The following is a 20139-nucleotide window of genomic DNA, read 5'->3' on the forward strand; positions in this document are numbered from 1 at the left end:
AAACTCCATAAAAGTGACCCCATTTAAGAAACTACACCCCTCAAGGTATTCAAAACTGATTTTACAAACGTCGTTAACCCTTTAGGTGTTCCACAAGAATGAATGGAAAATAGAGATCCAATTTCAAAATTTCACTTTTTTGGCAGATTTTCCATTTTAATAATATTTTTCCAGTTACAAAGCAAGAGTTAACAGCCAAACCAAACTCAATATTTATAGCCCTGATTCGGTAGTTTACAGAAACACCCGATATGTGGTTGTAAACCGCTGTACGGGCACACGGCAGGGCGCAGAAGGAAAGGAATGCCATACGGTTTTTGGAAGGCAGGTTTTGCTGGACTGGTTTTTTTGACACCATGTCCCATTTGAAGCCCCCCTGATGCACCCCTAGAGTAGAAACTCCATAAAAGTGACCCCATCTAAGAAACTACGGGATAGGGTGGCAGTTTTGTTGGTACTAGTTTAGGGTACATCTGATTTTTGGTTGCTCTATATTACACTTTTTATGAGGTAAGGTAACAAGAAATAGCTGTTTTGGCACCGTTTTTATTTTTTGTTATTTACAACATTCATCTGACAGGTTAGATCACGTGATATTTTTATAGACCAGGTTGTCACGGATGCGGCGATACCTAATATGTATACTTTTTTTTATTTATGTAAGTTTTACACAATGATTTCATTTTTGAAGCAAAAAAATCATGTTTTAGTGTTTCCGTAGTCTGAGAGCCATAATTTTTTCAGTTTTTGGGCGATTACCTTGGGTAGGGAATTATTTTTGCGAGATGAGATTACGGTTTTATTGGCACTATTTTGGGGTGCGTGTGACTTTTTGATCGCTCGCTATTACTCTTTTTGTGATGTAAGGTGATAAAAAATGGTTTATTTAGCACAGTTTTTATTTGAAATTTTTTACGGTGTTCATCTGAGGGGTTAGGTCATGTGATATTTTTATAGAGCCGGTCGATACGAATGCAGCGATACCAAATATGTATACTTTTTTTTATTTATGTAAGTTTTACACAATAACAGGTTTTTAAAAAAAAAAAAAAATTATGTTTTAGTGTCTCCATATTCTGAGCCATAGTATTTTTATCGATTGTCTTAGGTAGGGGCTAATTTTTTGCAGGATGAGGTGACGGTTAAATTGGTACTATTTTGGTGGGCAAACGCCTTTTTGATCGCTTGCTGTTCTACTTTTTGTGATGTAAGGTGACAAAAAAATGGTTTATTTAGCACAGTTTTTATTTTTTACAGTGTTCATCTGAGGGGTTAGGTCATGTGATATGTTTATAGAGCCAGTCTATACGGACGCGGCGATACCTAATATGTATACTTTTTTTCCCCCCTATTTTTTACAATTTTTTTTTAACTTTATTTGGGGAAAATGAAGTTTTTGTTTATTTTTACTTGGAACTTTATTTTTTTTTGGGAAAACTTTATTTTTTCAACTTTTTTTTCACTTAATTTTTTGTCATACTTTGGGACTTGACCTTTTGGGGGCTCTAATCCTTTATAATGCATTCCAATACTTCTGTATTGGAATGCATTGGCTGTATGAGTAATACTGAGTGTATTACTCATACAGCTTCCGGCCTGTGAGATCCAGGGGGCTGGATCCCACAGGCTCTTCACGGGAAGGCAGCGTGATGCCTTCCTTAGACATCGCGCTGCCTTCCATGCCATCGGGTCCCCCCCACAGCCCCATGGGGACCCGAGGGCACCACCGCCGCCGCAACTTAGAAAAGCCGCAAACCGGGCGGCGGTGATCGGAACAACACATGACGTGCCGGTACGTCATGGGTCCTTAAGGACTCGGGAACCATGCCGTACCAATATGTCATGGGTCCCTAAGGGGTAAAAAAAAAGTTATTTTTTTCATATAGTGCACCAGCACTATCTATCTGCATGTCTGCTAGTCCAGAAATACTGCTTTTTTGCTGACTGTGCTTAAAAGTTTTTTTTTTTCATATACTGGTCATCTTTGATTACACGTGCATAAGTGACTGTCGCATTTAGGCCACAAATACGGCCATTATGTTACTGCGTTTAAAAAAATAATTATTTTTTCATATACTCGTCATCTTTGATTACACGTGCATAGGTGACAGTCACATTTAGGCCACAAATAGGGCCATTTGTTTACTGCGGTTGAAATAAACCGTGTGTTCATATGCTGCTCATTTTGAATTTAACGTACATAGAATGCAGTCACATTTAGGCCACAAATACGGCCATTCGTTTTCTGCGGTTGAAATAAACCGTGTGTTCATATACTGCTCATTTTGGATTTAACGTACATAGAATACAGTCACATTTTGGCCACAAATACGGCCATTCGTTTACTGCGGTTGAAAAAAACCGTGTGTTCATATACAGCTCATTTTGTATTTAACGTACATAGAATACAGTCACATTTAGGCCACAAATACGGCCATTCGTTTACTGCGGTTGAAATAAACCATGTGTTCATATACTGCACATTTTAAATTTAGCGTACATAGAATACAGTCACATTTTGGCCACAAATACGGCCATTCGTTTACTGCGGTTGAAATAAACCGTGTGTTCATATACTGGTCATCTTTGAATACACGTGCATAGGTGACAGTCACATTTAGGCCACAAATACGGCCATTCGTTTACTGCGATTGAAATAAACCGTGTTCATATACTGCTCATTTTGAATTTAACGTACATAGAATACAGTCACATTTAGGTCACAAATACGGCCATTCGTTTACTTCGGTTGAAATAAACCGTGTGTTCATATACTGCTCATTTTGGATTTAACGTACATCGAATACAGTCACATTTAGGCCACAAATACCGCTGTCATATAGAGTTTTAAAAAAAATATTGAGTGCAATACCCTACATCAGGGTTTATATTGGCGGTTAATTATTTTTAACATACTTAACCAATTTTTACTTTGCTTTGTGAACGCTAACTATGAGGCAAACATCTAATAAGGGACGCGGCCATGGTCGCGGTGGTGGTGTTGGTGGAGCCTCTGGTGCAGGGAGAGGACGTGGCCATTCTGCCACAGCTACACGTCCTACTGAACCTACTACCTCAGGTCCCAGTAGCCGCCAGAAGATACAGCGATATTTGGTCGGGCCTAATGCCGTTCTAAGGATGGTAAGGCCTGAGCAAGTACAGGCGCTAGTCAATTGGGTGGCCAACAGTGGATCCAGCGCGTTCACATTATCTCCCACCCAGTCTTCTGCAGAAAGCGCACAGGTGGCGCCTGAAACCCATGCCCATCAGTCTGTCACATCACCCCCGTGCATATCGGGGAACCTGTCTGAGCCTCAAGTCATGCAGCAGTCTCTTATGCTGTTTGAAGACTCTGCTGGCAGGGTTTCCCAAGGGCATCCACCTAGTCCCAGGGGTGGAATACATAGAATGCACTGACGCACAACCACTTATGTTTCCTGAGGAGGACATGGGAATACCACCTCAGCACGTCTCTGATGATGACGAAACACAGGTGCCAACTGCGTTGTCTTTCTGCAGTGTGCAGACCGAAAAGGAGGTCAGGGAGGAAGACTGGATTGAAGACGATGCAGGGGACGATGAGGTCCTAGACCCCACATGGAATGAAGGTCGTGCTACTGGCTTTCAGAGTTCGGAGTAAGAGGCAGTGGTAAGACCGAGCCAACAGCGTAGCAAAAACGGGAGCAGGGTGCAAAAGCAGAGCAGCCGTCGCCGAAACAGTTTGCCTGCTACTGGCCACCGCCACCAGGGACCGAGCACACCAAAGTCAGCATCAAGGAGTTCCCTGGCATGGCACTTCTTCACACAATGTGCTGACGACAAGACCCGAGTGGTTTGCACGCTGTGCCATCAGAGCCTGAAGCAAGGCATTAACGTTCTGAACCTTAGCACAACCTGCATGACCAGGCATCTACATGCGAGACACGGGCTGCAGTGGAGTAAGCACCTTCAAAACCATGAAACGGCTCAGGCCCCTCCTGCTCCGTCTTCTGCTGCTGCCTTGGCCTCTTCCTCCGCCTCTGGAGGAACGTTGGCACCTGCCGCCAAGCAAACAGAGGATGTGCCACCAACAACACCACCTTCGTCACCAAGCATCTCCACCATGTCACACGGAGGCGTTCAGCTCTCCATCTCACAAACCTTTGAGAGAAAGCATAAATTCCCACCTAGCCACTTTCGATCCCTGGCCCTGAATGCCAGCATTTCTAAACTACTGGCCTTTGAAATGCTGTCATTCAGGCTGTTGGAGACAGACAGCTTCAAACAGCTCATGTTGCTTGCTGTCCCACAGTACGTCGTTCCCAGACGCCACTACTTCTCCAGGAGAGCCGTGCCCTCCCTGCACAACCAAGTATCGGATAAAATCAAGTGTGCACTGCGCAACGCCATCTGTGGCAAGGTTCACCTAACCACAGATATGTGGACCAGTAAGCACGGCCAGGGACGCTATATCTCCCTAACTGCACACTGTGTAAATATAGTGGCGGCTGGGCTTTAGGCGGAGAGTTGTTTGGCGCACGTCCTTCCGCCGCTAAGGATCGCAGGGCATCTTTCTTTGCCTCTTGTTGCCTCCTCTTCCTACTCGGCTTCCTCCTCCTCTTCTACCACCTCCTCATCCGGTCAGCGACAGACCTTCACCACCAACTTCAGCACAGCCAGGGGTAAACGTCAGCAGGCCGTTCTGAAACTAATGTGTTTGGGGGACAGGTCCCACACAGCGCAGGAGTTGTGGCGGGGTATAGAACAACAAACCGACGAGTGGTTTCTGCCAGTGAGCCTCAAGCCAAGCCTGGTAGTGTGCGATAATGGGTGAAATCTCGTTGCAGCTCTGGGACTAGCCGGTTTGACGCACATCCCTTGCCTGGCGCATGTGCTAAATTTGGTGGTGCAGAAATTCATTCACAACTATCCCGACATGTCAGAGCTGCTGCGTAAAGTGCGGGCCGTCTGTGCGCGCTTTCAGCGTTCTCAACCTGCCGCCGCTCGGCTGTCTGCTCTACAGCGTAACTTCGGCCTTCCCGCTCACCGCCTCATATGCGACATGCCCACCAGGTCGAACTCTACCTTGCACATGCTGGAGAGACTGTGCGAGCAGCAGCAGGCCATAGTGGAGTTTCAGCTGCAGCACGCACGGGTGAGTCACACTGCGGAACAGCACCACTTCACCACCAATGACTGGGCCTCCATGCGAGACCTATGTGCCCTGTTGCGCTGTTTCGAGTACTCCTCAAACATGGCCAGTGGCGATGACGCCGTTATCAGCCTTACAATACCACTCCTATGTCTCCTTGAGAAAACACTTAGGGCGATGATGGAAGAGGATGTGGCCCAGGACAAGGAGGAGGAAGAGGGGTCATCTCTAACACTTTCAGGCCAGTCTTTTAGAAGTGGCTCAGAAAGAGGATTTTTGCAACAGCAGAGGCCAGGTACAAATTTGGCCAGCCAGGGCCCACTACTGGAGGACGAGGAGGATAAGGAGGAGGATGGGGATGAAGCATGTTCACAGCGGGGTGGCATCCAACGTAGCTTGGGCCCATAGCTGGTGCGTGGCTCGGGGGATACGGAGGACGCAGACGATACGCCTCCCACAGAGGACAGCTTGTCCTTACCTCTGGGCAGCCTGGCACACATGAGCGACTACATGCTGCAGTGCCTGCTCAATGACAGCAGAGTTGCCCATATTTTTACGTGTGCTGACTACTGGGTGGCCAACCTGCTGGATGCCCGTCACAAAGACAATGTGCCGTCCTTAATTCCCTCACTGGAGCGTGAAGATGCGCGACTACAGGCGCACGCTGGTAGACGCGGTCCTGAGACCATTCCCGACTGACGCCGGGGGACAAGTGGAAGCACAAGGCGAAGGCAGGGGAGGAGGAAGAGGTCGCCAACGCAGCTGTGTCAGCGCCAGCACCTTAGAAGGCAGGGTTAGCATGGCTGACATGTGGAAAAGCTTTGTCACCTCGCCGCAACAACCGGCCCCAACTGCCGGAGCGTGTTAGCAGGAGGCAGCATTTGAACAATATGGTGGAACAGTACCTGTGCACACGCCTACACGTACTGACTGATGGTTCTGCCCCATTCAACTTCTGGGTCTCCAAATTGTCCACATGGCCAGAGCTTGCCCTGTATGCCTTGGAGGTGCTGGCCTGCCCTGCAGCCAGTGTACTCTCTGAACGTGTATTTAGCACGGCAGGAGGCGTCATTACAGACAGACGCAGCCGCCTGTCCACAGCCAACGTGGACAAGCTCACGTTCAAATGAACCAGGCTTGGATCCCACAAGACTTGTCTGTACCTTGTGCAGAATGGACATTTATACCACCATCAAACATACATTCTTGTACTTAAGTCAAGTGCAATGATTCTTTGTTTTCTTTTTTTTTTATTTGTCCCAATATTTTGGGGGCTACCTACCCCAATAAAAAATAAAAAAAGAACATGGTTGGCTACCTCCTTCTCCTCCTCTATTGCTGCCTCCACCTACAACACCACATTCACTGCCTCCTCAACCTCCGACTCCATATCCACCTCCTTCTCTGAGTTGCAGGTTAATAATTTGTAATTTTTTGTTATTTTATTTTATTTTCCTATCCACATTTGTTTGCAGAGCAATTTCCATGTTCTTAAGCACATTTGACTGCATTTTACATCCCTCTAGCCTTTTCAAGGACTATTTTAGAGATATTTTAATGCAAAAAAGTGGCAATTTTAGTGCCCTAAATTGAAAAAATTCTTATTTTCAATTGTCGGGTGACATTTTACCATTTTTGGCGTATACAAACCCCTGCTGTGCCTGGGTGACAGGGGCCTAAATCTCTCAAAACTGTCTGTTCTATTGCTGGGTGACATGAACCCCCTTTTGCCGTGAATGAACCCCTGCTGTGCCTGGGTGACAGGGGCCTAAATCTCTCAAAATCCTCTGTTTTATTGCTGGGTGACATGAACCCCCTTTTGCCATGAATGAACCCCTGCTCTGCATTGCTGACAGGGAACTAAAATTAGTGAAAACATCTGTTACTGATCGGAAGATGCGCGACTACAAGCGCACGCTGCTGATGGCATTCCCACCTGACAGCGGGGCACAGTGGAAGCACAAGGCGAAGGCAGAGGAGGAGGAAGAGGTCGCCAATGCAGCTGGGGCACCACCAGCACCTGAGAAGGCAGGGTTAGCATGGCCCAAATGTGAAAAAGCTTTGTCAGCCTTGGAGGTGCTGACCTGCCCTGCAGCCAGTGTATAGTGTGAACGTGTGTTTAGAACGGCAGAGAGCATTATCACAGGCCGCAGCCAATGTGGACAAGCTTATGTTTATTAAAATGAACCAGGCATGGATCCCACAGGACTTGTCCGTACCTTGTGCAGAATAGACATTTATACCAGCCTCAACCATCTATTTTTGTACTCAAGTGCACTTATTCTTTGTTTTATTTTGTTATATGTCCCAATATTTTGGGGGATACCCAAATGTAAAAATATAAAATAACACAAATCAGTGTTGGCTACCTATTCCTCCTTCACCGCCGCTCCCACCTACACCGCCACGTCAACCTACACCGCCACAACCACCCATCCACCGCCTCCTCAACCTCCTACTCATAGATCCAGATTTTTATTTTAAATGTTTCTGTATTTTATGTTATTTTAAGTCATTTCCCTATCCACATTTGTTTGCAGAACAATTGCCATGCTCTTAAGCACATTTTGATGCCTTTTGCAGCCCTCTAGCCCTTTCCAGGACTATTTTAGAGCCATTTTAGTGCCCAAAAGTTCGGGTCCCCATTGACTTCAATGGGGTTTGGGTTCGGGGTCAAGTTCGGGTCAAGTTCGGGTCCCGAACCCGAACTTTTTTTCAAGTTCGGCTGAACTCGTCGAACCCGAACATCCAGGTGTCCGCTCAACTCTAGTATGGAGGGTCTTATGGTGTTGCTTCCTACTAACTGGCTGATCGTTCAGTGGGTGTGAAGCGCTGCATTTGAATCCACAGTAAGAGGACGAGTGATCCTTAGGCCGCTTTCGCACCCATTTATTAGGCCGCTTTCACACAGAAACAAAACTAGGTGTGGGTCAAAAACACAGAACAGGTACAAATTATACCTTATCTTTTTATATAGGCTCCACTTATGGTTTTGGCTCACAATTACTGCTGGAAATCACTGATCAAGCATTGATTTGTGAAAGTGGCCCTATGACGATAGATTAAAAATAGAGATGAGAGAATTTCTCAAAAATTTCATTTGGCTGGATCGCCAAATTTTCAGAAAAAATTAGCTTAAATCCGGATTTATTTGCAGCGAATCGTGTAAAAAAATTGCTATTTACAGACTGCAGAGAGCCTGGAGGTGGCGGCAGCATGAGGAGGCCACAGAGTGGCACAATGACACAGTGTGAAGTTCGCAGCAGTATGAGAAGGCCACAGAGTGGCACAATGACAGAGTCTGGAGTTGGTGACAGCATCAGGAGGCTACAGAGTGGCTCAATGACAGAGATTCTGGAGATGGCGGCATCATGAGAAGGCCACAGAGTGGCAAGATGACAGAGTGTGTAGTTTGCAGTAGCATAAGAAGGCCACAGAGTAACACAAAAGAGTCTGGAGTTGGCAACAGCATCAGGAGGCTACAGAGTGGCTCAATGATAGACTCTGGAGTTGGCGACAGCATGAGGAGGCCACATAGTGGCACAATGACAGAGTCTGGATAAAAGACTGAGGGCACGGATTGTTGAGAAAGATGCAGATGGAAAATTATCTGTAGAACTGTACGACGGTAACCTGCAGATTAATGCAGCCCTCAAAAGTAAGTTGGGTTTGTCGGTTCCAAAACCTAAATTAGATTGTGGGGCGGGTGATCAGTCTAAGGCCTTTCAAGCAGCAGCAGCATGATACCACAGAGTGGTAAGGTGACTTAGTGTGGAGATGGCAGCATGAGGAGGCCACATAGTGGCATGGTGACATAGTGTTGAGATGGCAGCAACAGCAGCAGCATGATACCATAGAGTGGCACAGTGACATAGCGTGGAGATGGCAGCAGCAGTATGATACCACAGAGTGGTAAGGAGACATAGTGTGGAGATGGCAGCAACAGCAGCAGCATGATACCACAGAGTGGCATGGTGACATAGTGTGGAAATGGAAGCATCAGGAGGACACAGAGTGGCATGGTGACATGGTGTGGAGATGGATGATCTAATCTGCTGCATCAGGCATCGGTGAGTGGAAATCCTTGTCGACCCACGCCTGATTTATCTTGACAAAAGTAAGTCTCTCCACATTTTGGGTGGACAGGCGAGTTCTTCTTGGGGTAACTATGGCCCTCGGCACACTAAACACCCGCTCTGATGCCACACTACTGGCTGGGAAGGACAGCTCTTCCAAGGCAAACTCTGCCAGTTGCGGCCACAAATCCAGTTTGGCTGCCCAGTAGTCCAGCGGATCTTTAATGTGGGGTGGTAGGGTGCTGTCCAAGTATGCCACCACCTGCTGGTTCAGGTCCTACTTCAGGTCTACCTGCTGCTGCTGGTGAGTAGTTTCTTCACTATGCGGGTGAAGAGATCTGCTTATCATGGACTCTAGACTCAGGCTGCTGCTGATGGAGCTGCTACTGTTCCTGCCATCGCACCCCTCCCCAGCAGCCATGGCACTGGAATGTGAACACAGGTCAGACCTGCGAGAGGATGGACGATGGTGCAGATAGGCAGAGGCTAAATGGCTACATAAGATGTCTCTGAAGTACTTCAGTTTGTCCTCCCTCTCAGTGGGTCTAAAAAAGGCCCCCATTTTGGAACAGTAGCAAGGGTCCAACATGGTGGAGAGACAGAATTCATCCCTTTGCTGGTTGGTGACAATTCTGCTGTCACTACGCAAACAAGTGGGCATGCAGCGGGCCATTTGTGCAAGTGACTCTGAAGGATTCCCTGCATCCATCTCCACTGCAGACTGCCACAGTGTGTCTGGGTCCTCTGTCTTGTTTTCCTCATCGCCCTCTTGCTCCTCCGCCTGCTCCTGCTCCTCCTCTCCTGTCACCGCAGTAAAAAAAAACATTCAATTGGCTACATATTGCCTGTGCTCTAATGTCCTCCTCCCCCTCCTCCTCCTCTTTCAGTTGAGCCCCCGCAGGGCTCAGGTGGCCGTGAGATCTAAGTGCCATGTCTCCAGTCCCCTGACAAGCCATATTCACCAGCATCTGTTCCAGGACATGAAGCAGTGGAATTATGGCGTTCATCCCGTAGTCCTGGCGACTGACAAAGACCGTGGCCTCCTCAAAGGGCCTGAGCAAACGGCAGGTGTCACGCATGAGTTGCCACTGGCTGACATCGAAGTTACAAAGGGGAGTACTCCTATCCATTTGAATCATCAAGAAATCGTTGATGGCCTTTGTCTGTTCATACAGTCGGTCCAACATATGGATGGTGGAATTCCAACGGGTGGAAACGTCGCATATCAGCCTATGTTGGGAAACCCCGTTCTGCCGCTGCTGCTCAAGGAGGGTGTGCTTTGTAGTGTATGAGAGGCTGAAGTGCATGCAAAGTTTCCTGGCCATTTTTAGGATGTCTTGCAGATGGGTGGAAGACATCAGGAACCACTTGACAACCAGATTGAACACGTATGCCATGCAGGGTGCATGGCTCAGCCTTCCTTTACACAGCGCCGACAACATGTTTGTCCTGTTGTTGGTCACCATGGTTCAGATTTTCCGTTGTCACGGAGAAAGCCAGCAGTCGATTTCTTTCTGAAGAACACGGAGCAGTTCCTCCCCTGTGTGACTACATTCGCCGAGGCAAACCAGGTGCATAACCACGTGAAACCGCTGTGCCCTGAACATGTGGAATGCTTGAGGGGCACTGTGACTTGTCCCTGCAGTGGAGGCTGAGGATATGGTGGAGGATGAGGAGGCAGAGGCGGACATTGTCGCAGGACAAATGGTGTGACAACCTGGAGGCGGAAGCGGCGTCACCTGGCCAAATTGCTAGTGTGGCTGTGCAGGAACCACATTCACCCAGTGGGCCAGAAAGGACATGTATTGTCCCTGACCATATTTACAGCTTGACATGTCGGCACTACCGTGCACTATGGCAGACACAGACAGGCTCAATGACTGGCCCACCTTCTGTTCTACATACGTGTGCAGGGCTGGTACTGCCTTTTGTGAAAATAAATGACGGCTTGGACTCTCCACCTCGGCTCGGCACAAGACATCAGTTTTATGAAAGGTGCAGAGTCCACCACTTGGAAAGGGAGGGACTGCAGCACCAGCAACTTGGCCAGGAGCATGTTCAGCTTCTGCGCCATTGGATGCGTGCATGCATACTGCTGTCTCTTGGCAATCGCTTCAGTGATTGATTGCTGGCGGAATGACTGACGAGGAGTAGAAGGAAGAGGAGCGGTAGCTTCAGGACCAGCAGACGATGGGACAGACAGACAGCTCCCTTCTGCTGAGTCGATGGAGACTTGACTGCCTGCAATGGGGTGCGTACCACTAGGGGATGCAGCGGTGGCTGCGGCAGGCTGGACCACCACATCAGAGCCACGATTGTCCCAGGCCACTTCATGGTGTCGCTGCTTATGTTGACGCAGGGCAGTGGTGCCAACAGTGGCCCCCTGGCCATGCCTCACCTTCTGCCCACAGATTCGACATATGGCTATGTTCACCTCCTCCAGAGTCTTGACAAAAAACTGCCACACCGCCGAGTAGCTGATTTTCCCCCCAACACTCCGCACTAACTGACTGCTAGTGCCGCTGCTTGCACCGGTGCACCACTCCTTTCCGGCTGCTGTGAAGCTGGTGGTCTACCCTGGGCCGGGTTGGCTGCTGATCTCCTACTGCTGCCACCCTGCTGACTCCCAGCCATGCTACCACGTTGCTGGCTCAGCCTTTGCCTCGTAGGCAAGCTGCTACCCTCTTCTCTCGATGATGATGAAGCCCCTTCTTCACCCTGCTCCCGCAATCGGCTTCATTATCATCGAGTAGTGTCTGCAAGTCATTAGTGTCCTCCTCAACGCTCTCTGGGTCTGGAGCCTGACCGCTCGCAACACAACCTCCCACGCCACTTCCTCATCACTACATGGCCGCCTAGCGGAGGAAACGGCGGATGTCTCCTCCAAATATTGGCTGTGCTTTAGCTGCTGACTGTCCTCCAGTAGCTCATCCTTGCTGAATAGTAGAGCTGAGCCCACAGCAGATAGTACTTCAGTGGCTGAGGAAACAGCAAAGGACAGAGGCAGTTTTAGGACAGGTGAGGGCACAGGGCCTGATCCCGGGCCATGCCAACTAAGGGGTGTGTCTGATGAACCCACCGACATTTATGTCTCTGCCACTCCTCTGTGCATGTCCTGGCACTTCTCTGTCTGACATACTTTTAGCTGAACTAAAATAATTAAAAGCAAATTAAAACAACCCTAAAAGCCCAGAATATATTTATCTTTTTGGACAGAAATAGGCCACTAACCACTTTTAGCACAAATACAAGTAAACGTGAACTGCCTATATATCTCTCGTTTTGGACTGAAATAGGCCACTAAATTATTATAGCGGAAATAAAAAGAAACGTGACCTGAGTATATATTTCTCGTACTCGACTGAAAAAGGCCAATAAATGATTTTAGCGTAAATAGCAGGAAAAGTTAACTGCGTATATTTTTCTCTTTTGTTTCTTACATATGGCAAAAAACGCATTAAGCGCAAATAACACCAAAATGTGAACTACGTATTTTTTTCTCTTATTGTACTGAACTGGCAATAAATGGTTTGAACGCAAATAACACCAAATGTCAACTGTGTGTATGAAATAACTGCAGAAGTGACCTGAGTAAATATATTTCTTGTTGAATTGAAAAAGGCCACTATACGCTTTCACCAGAAATTACTGCAACAGTGTAGTGAGTATATATTTTTCTTGTATTACTGATATAAGGCCACTATACGCTTTCACCAGAAATAACTGCAACAGTGCAGTGGTTATATATTTTTCTTGTATTACTGAAATAAGGCCACTATACGCTTTCATCAGAAATAACTGCAACAGTGCAGTGAGTATATATTTTTCTTGCATAACAGAAATACGACCCTATACGCTTTCACCAGTAATTACTGCAACAGTGCAGTACGTATATATTTTTCTTGTAATACTGAAATAAGGCCACTATACGCTTTCTCCAGAAATAACTGCAGAAGTGACCTGAGAAAATATATTTCTTGTTGGACTGAAATAGGCCACTATACGCTTTCTCCAGAAATAACTGCAGAAGTGACCTGAGAAAATATATTTCTTGTTGGACTGAAATAGGCCACTATACTCTTTCACCAGAAATAACTGCAACAGTGCAGAGCGTATCTATTTTTCGTTGTTTACTGAAATACGTCCCTATACGTTTTTAACAGAAATAACTACAGAAGTGACCTGAAAATGTATTTTTCGTGTTGGACTGAAATAGGCCACTATACGCTTTCACCAGCAGTGCATATATATTTTTATATTTTTTAATTAAATAGGCCCCTTTACTCTTTCACCAGAAATGAATGCAACCGTGCAGTGCGTTTAAATGTTTTGTGTATTACTGAAATACCGCCCTATGCTCTTTCACAAGAAATGACTGCAAATGATTTTAGCGTACCGTAAATAACAACAAAAGTGACCTGCATATATATTTTTTGTATTGTATTGAAATAGGCCACTAAATGATATCAGCGCAGTTAACAGCAAAAGCGACCTGCGTATATATTTATCTTTTTCCACAGATAAAAGCCACTAAAGGCTTTTCAACATAGCACTTGCACCCCGATAACTAATTGCTGGAATGACAGAGAGGTATTATGAGACTATGTAATGTTTCCCCATGTAATGTTTCCCTGCACTTGTAAATCGATTGTTTTCACAATAAGGAATTTACTATAACTCTCCCTAGCATCTGCACATGTCTCTCCCTGACTGTGAAATGATTCCTCTCACTGTCCTTTCCCTGCACTTGTAAATCGCTGGTTTTCACAATGAGGAAATTCTGATGACTCTCCCTTACTAGCATCTGCACATGTCTCTCCCTGACTGTGAAATGATTCATCTCACTATCCTTTCACTGCACTAGTAAATCGCTTCTTTCCTTTTTTTTTTAACAATTAGTTTTTCTTTCACTCTCCCTAGTGCCTGCATACACATCTAAGATAGCCGCCATATTTATAGGGCTGTGACATCACCGGGCAGGCTGGCTGCTGATTGGATGCATGCATGGCATTATGGGTCATCCCGCCTTCCCAGAGTTCCTTGACCCATGTCCTCACACGTGTAGCCGCCAATTTAGATGCCATTTTAGCCGCCCGCCATTGTAGGAAATAATGCGATTCGTTACCACGAAGCGTGAGGAAATTTGCATTCGTTCAGAATCAAATTTTTCCTGAAATGTGGAACGAATTCGACTTCGTCAGCTTCAATTCGCTCATCTCTAATTAAAAATATTAAACTTATTTCGTTTTGAGAAGAGTCGTCTAAAGGCCCCTTTACTGGGGCCAATTTTGCAGGCGATTGTCGGGAGGAAGCGTTTCTTCCAGACAAGCTCCTATTCATTGTTGAAGGAGACCACTGCTATTACATGAAGCAATCTTCTCCACAGTATGAGGAGCAGTGATCAGAAATGCCATCGTCCTTGTCCCCATACAGACTCGTTGTTCGCCGGCAGAATATGTTTTTTACACAGGACGATCTGCAGCCAGCAAACGATTTAGATGACCAGTGACCACATGAATGATGCAATTACTCGATAAACAAACGTTTTGCTCATTCATTGGGTAATATGTGGCACCTTTACATCGCTATGAACATTCCTATGAACGCTTGTTAGCGATCATTGTGGCCAAGAATTGTCCCGTGTAAAGGGCTCTTAAGTGGAGACATGATTAACTTAAACAAATATGTATTAATGACCTGTACAAGCAATATAGTGAAAAGCTGTTCCCTGTAAAATCTCCTCAAAAGACAAGGGGCACTGCTTCCCTCTTAATAAGAAAAGGTTCAGTCTCCTAAGGGTACTTTCACACTAGCGTTTTTCTTTTCCGGCACTGAATTTCGTCCTAGGGGCTCTACTGATCAGTTTTATCCCCATGTATTCTGAATGGAGAGAAATCCATTCAGGATGCATCAGGATGTCTTCAGTTCAGTCACTGAACGGCGTTTTGGACGGAGGAAATACCGTAGCATGCTGCGGTATTATCTCCGTCCAAAATTCCGGATCAGTTGCTGGAATGCCGGATCCGCATTAATTTACATTGAAATGTAATATTGCCGGATCCAGCATTAAAAATACCGCAATGCCGGATCCGTCCTTCCGGTCTGCGCATGCGCAGACAGGAATTTTTTTTAAAATAATATATAACGGATCCGTTTCTCCAGATGACATCCGGAGAGACGGATCCGCTCTTGCAATGCATTTGTAAGACGGATCTTCATCCGGTTCCGTCTACAAATGCTGTCTGTTTGCATGCAGATTGCCAACGACAGAACTGCTTGCCGGATCACTCTGCCGCAAGTCTGAAAGTAGTCTGAGGCGTAAAATAAGAACTGTGAATCTGTGGAATAGTCCGCCTCATGACCTGGCCACGCCAGGAACAGTGGATGGTTTTAAAAAAGTATTAGATAAATAATAAAATTGCGTTAATACTTATGAAATGGGTAGAAATCTGGTTCTCATTCCCATTTCCTAAATTCACATGCTTCCCTCAGGCTCTAAAAGGGAAGTGGTGGACATTCTGCCAGCCTATGGCTTGCCTTCCAGGAGAATGAAGGAACCTGCCTTTGTGGGAGGGTGCCTAAGCAATAGGTACTCTAGCTTTGTAGTTCCTGGGAAGATGCACTATATACTTTTTTGATTTTCCATGCCCGACCACTGTTTATTTACCAGATTTGGCTTTCTGTTGCCTGACCTCTTCTTGACTCTTGTATTGACCTATTGACCCTGTGCTGCCTGCCCCAACTCATATTAAAGATATATGCAATAATACCACACAGCTGATCACCACAAGTCTTATGTGGCCTGGGACTGATGCTATCCAGCCCTGCGGCCTTCCCCCCTTTGATCCTCCCGAATTCCCTTCTCAGTAGACTGGGAGCAACTATTGTCACATAATGACACTACTGCTAAATGGGAATGCTTTAACCCCTTCCTGACCAATGATGTAATAGTACGTCTTAGCGGCAGGTGCCTTCCCGCCATTTGAAGTACTATTACATCATGCTGATCGTGCCCACCCGATTAGTGCAGGGGCCTGGCATTCACTGATAGTATTCGCTGGCATCGCTGCACCGCTATGCCAGCTCTGACTGCAGCATAGAAGCTTTTCTGGCGGATGAGGATCTCGATCGGGTCCCCACTCCTCAGTGATGAGGACCCGATGGTTGAGAAGGCAGTCTTCTGCGGAAGCCTAGAAGATTCAGCCCCTGGCTGGGTCTCCTAGACAACTGTTAGTGTATTACACTGTGTAATACACTAACAGGTAATGCATTACAATAAAGATGTATTGTAATGCATTGCAGAGGGGAAAAAAAAACTGCCGGCGGCCCGTGCCGTCGCAGATCGCTGTGACCAGGCTGTCATTAGACAGCTGCGGTTACAGGGAGAAGTACGGAAGACAGCTGTAGCAGCCTGGCTGTAATACACGCACTCTGCTACAAGCCTGTATTACATTGAAAAAGTTGAAAGCCGGCAGGGTGCGCTTTTTCTTATGTAAGAGCGCCACCTGCTTACTGTTGGCTGGAAATTAACCTCTTCCTGCCTTGACTGTGGGAGAAAGGGGTTAATTCACTTTAAAAAAGTTAATAAATAAATAATTGAAAAAAACAAAAAATAAAAATAAATAAATGAAAAAAATGTAAATAATAAATAAAAAAATAAAAGTGATAAAAAAAGGCATATGCCCCCAAAAATAGTACCAATCAAACAGTCACCTCATCCTGCAAAAAAATGATACCCTACAATCGCCCAAAAAATAAAAAAAAGCTATGGCTCTTAGATTATGAAGACACTAAAACATATATATTTTTTTTCAAAAATGCTATTGTTGTGTAAAACTCAAATAAATAAGAAGTATACATATTAGGTATTGCCACGTTCGTAACAATCTGCTCTATAAAACTGTCACATGACCTAACCCCTCAGATGAACGCTGTAAAAATAAATAAATATAAACTGTTCCAAAATTGTTCTGTCCCCACATGAAGGCGAATGAAGGTGTAAATGATAATGACTTTGTGACTGGCCTACCTTCGTATCCAAGCAGTGGAGCAGACCGGACCGGCAGATGCTCAGGTTAGATGGATCCAGACGTAGACATGAGGATGCAATCAAACGTGGGTTTATTTGATCCAGAGCAGTGACATACGGTGATACAATACAGGAATACAGTAGATGCTGTGGTGTGGATGTCTTTCCAGAGGCTAACTGCTGAGGCAACTGCTGGTCAAAAACTGATGCCTTCACAAGCCGAGGTGTGTGTCTCCAGTCACAAAGGATGCAGCACTGAAAAAGGCTACAGGAAGTGACCAGGCCCAAGGCTGCTAAAACCACGCCCAGAGAAAACTTTATAGACAACGAACGAAGCGTGCAGCATACAAATTCCGGCCAGCAGATGGCAGCAGAGAACAATAGATTTAAACAACATAGGTAAAAACAAGAAATAATACAGTGCAGAAATTCAATATGAAAGGAACAGCACACTCCCCGTCTGAAATTCACTTTGGGGATTTCACTATGACGAATGTCCATAAAATATAAACAACCTGTAAAAGAAAACATGTTAGAATGCAAACATAGATTAGTCCTGTTCACCCTGCAGGGACGTTCTCGACGGGTAATATTAAAATGAGTTTGTTGATTGGTCTTGAGAACGTTTTAAGCTCGCCTTTCCTGAAGATCTTCAACTCCACCTTCCGGACCTTGCCATCCTTGCTAGGGAAAACCTTTGAAATTAGTCCGATAGGCCAGTCAATCCTTTCGGTTTGTTGCTCTTTCATCAATACAAGGTCTCCTTCCTTCAAGTTTGGTTTGTTGTGTTGCCATTTTCTTCTTCCTTGAAGAATACTGAGGTACTCCTTTCGCCACCTGTTCCAGAAGTAATCTGCTAGATATTGTACACGTTTCCAGTGTTTTTGGTAGATGTTAGCATGAGTAAATTCTCCACTAGGTGTTAGCGTACTCTCAGTCTTTTGGGTAAGTAGAATAGCCGGAGTCAGTATGGCAGGTGTTTCAGGATCCATAGACACTGGCACAAGGGGTCTTGAGTTGATAATAGCCGAAACTTCGGCAAGAAGGGTGACTAGAGTCTCATGTGTGAGTCTTGACGAGTTTACATCCATCAGCATAGAATTTAAGATGTTGCGTGAGATGCCGATCATTCTCTCCCAGGAGCCCCCCATGTGGGAACTATGAGGAGGATTGAAAATCCAGGTGCAACCTTTTTCCGCCAACTGATCTTGAATGGACTTGGTGTCGATGTTAAGTTCTCTACAAGCTCCGATGAAGTTGCTTCCCTGGTCAGACCTCAATTGTTTTACTGGTCCTCTGATTGCGAAGAACCGTCTTAAGGCATTGATAAGGCTGGATGTGTCCATAGATTCTATCACCTCTATGTGAACTGCTCGCACACTCATGCAAGTAAATAGTACAGCCCAACGCTTACTGTTTGCGTGACCGCCGCGAGTCCTGCGTGCGGATACCATCCATGGCCCAAAGACATCTAGGCCAACATAGGTGAAAGGCGGCTCTGTACATAGTCTGTCCGCAGGCAAGTCGGCCATTTGTTGGTGTAGTTGTTTTCCTCTTGCTTTACGACAGTGCACACATTCATGCAATACTTGGGCCACGCGTTTTTTCATACCTATAATCCAAAGGCCAGCAGACCGTATTTTGCCCTCAGTAATTTGCCTGCCTTGGTGTTCGGCCCTTTCGTGGTAGTGTCGGATTAGCAAGACGGTGATATGATGTTTGCTGGGAATGATGAGAGGATTTTGTGCTGCAATTCCCAGATGGGCTTGATTCAAACGACCACCAACTCTTAGCAAGCCAAAACTGTCGATAACTGGATTTAAGTTGGCAAGAGGGCTTTTTAAAGGAATCTGCTGTTTGTTGTACAAGCACTTCCATTCTATGTTGAAATTTTCCTGCTGGACGTGACGTAATATGAGGTACTCACTATGAGAGATGTCCTCAGCAGAGAAGGGTTTATGACAGGCATGCCAACCATGACAATCTTTATCTTGGTGAGTATTATGATAACATCTTGCAATGTGCACTAACCTTGCAATAGTTCTGACGAGTCTCATCCAGCTGGAGAAACGTTCAAAGCGCTGACAACCGAAGCTGGCGGTTTGCTTTGTTCCAGTGACTAATGCACTAACTTCAGCGCGGATTTCTGGATCATTATCCGGATCCTGGATGCTGAAAACTTCCTGTACACATTCGTCCGCCTCTTCAAGCAGAAACTCTGGACCTGTAAGCCAAGTAGAGTTAATAAAGGAACCTATAGACATAGGCCTAGTGGCGTGATCTGCTGGATTAAGTTCGGATGGTACGTAGTGCCATTGTTCAGGTTTGGAGGACCTCCTGATTCTCTCTATGCGGTTACTAACGTACACATAGAATCGCTTGGTCCGATTGTGGATGTAACCTAAAACGACCTTACTGTCGGTGTAATACTGGACTTCAGCTATGTCGACACCCAGTTCTTGTTGTATGAAATCCGCAATCTCAACTGCCAACACAGTCCCACAAAGTTCCAGTCTGGGAATAGTATGATCGGGCTTGGGGGCTAACTTAGCCTTACCAAAGACGAATCCAACGTGGTTTTGGTTGTTAGGTTCTGTCACTTTCAGATAGGCAACCGCTGCGATGGCCTCCGTGGAGGCGTCCGAGAACACGTGGAGTTCTTTCTTTATGCTAGAGGAAAGTGAAGTTTTAATATAGCATCTCGGGATGTGGATCTCATCCAAGGCACACAAGGATCGCTTCCAGGCTTCCCATTTTTGCTCTTTCTCGGAGGGAAGTGGGGTATCCCAATCCTTGACTGTTTCAGAAAACTGTCTCAATAGAGATTTACCTTGTATGGTGATGGGCGCTACAAATCCCAGCGGATCAAATAGGCTGTTTACCACTGATAGGACGCCTCGTTT

The sequence above is a fragment of the Bufo bufo genome, chromosome 3, assembly GCF_905171765.1.
Source record: "Bufo bufo chromosome 3, aBufBuf1.1, whole genome shotgun sequence".
In the NCBI taxonomy this organism is placed as follows: Eukaryota; Metazoa; Chordata; class Amphibia; order Anura; family Bufonidae; genus Bufo; species Bufo bufo.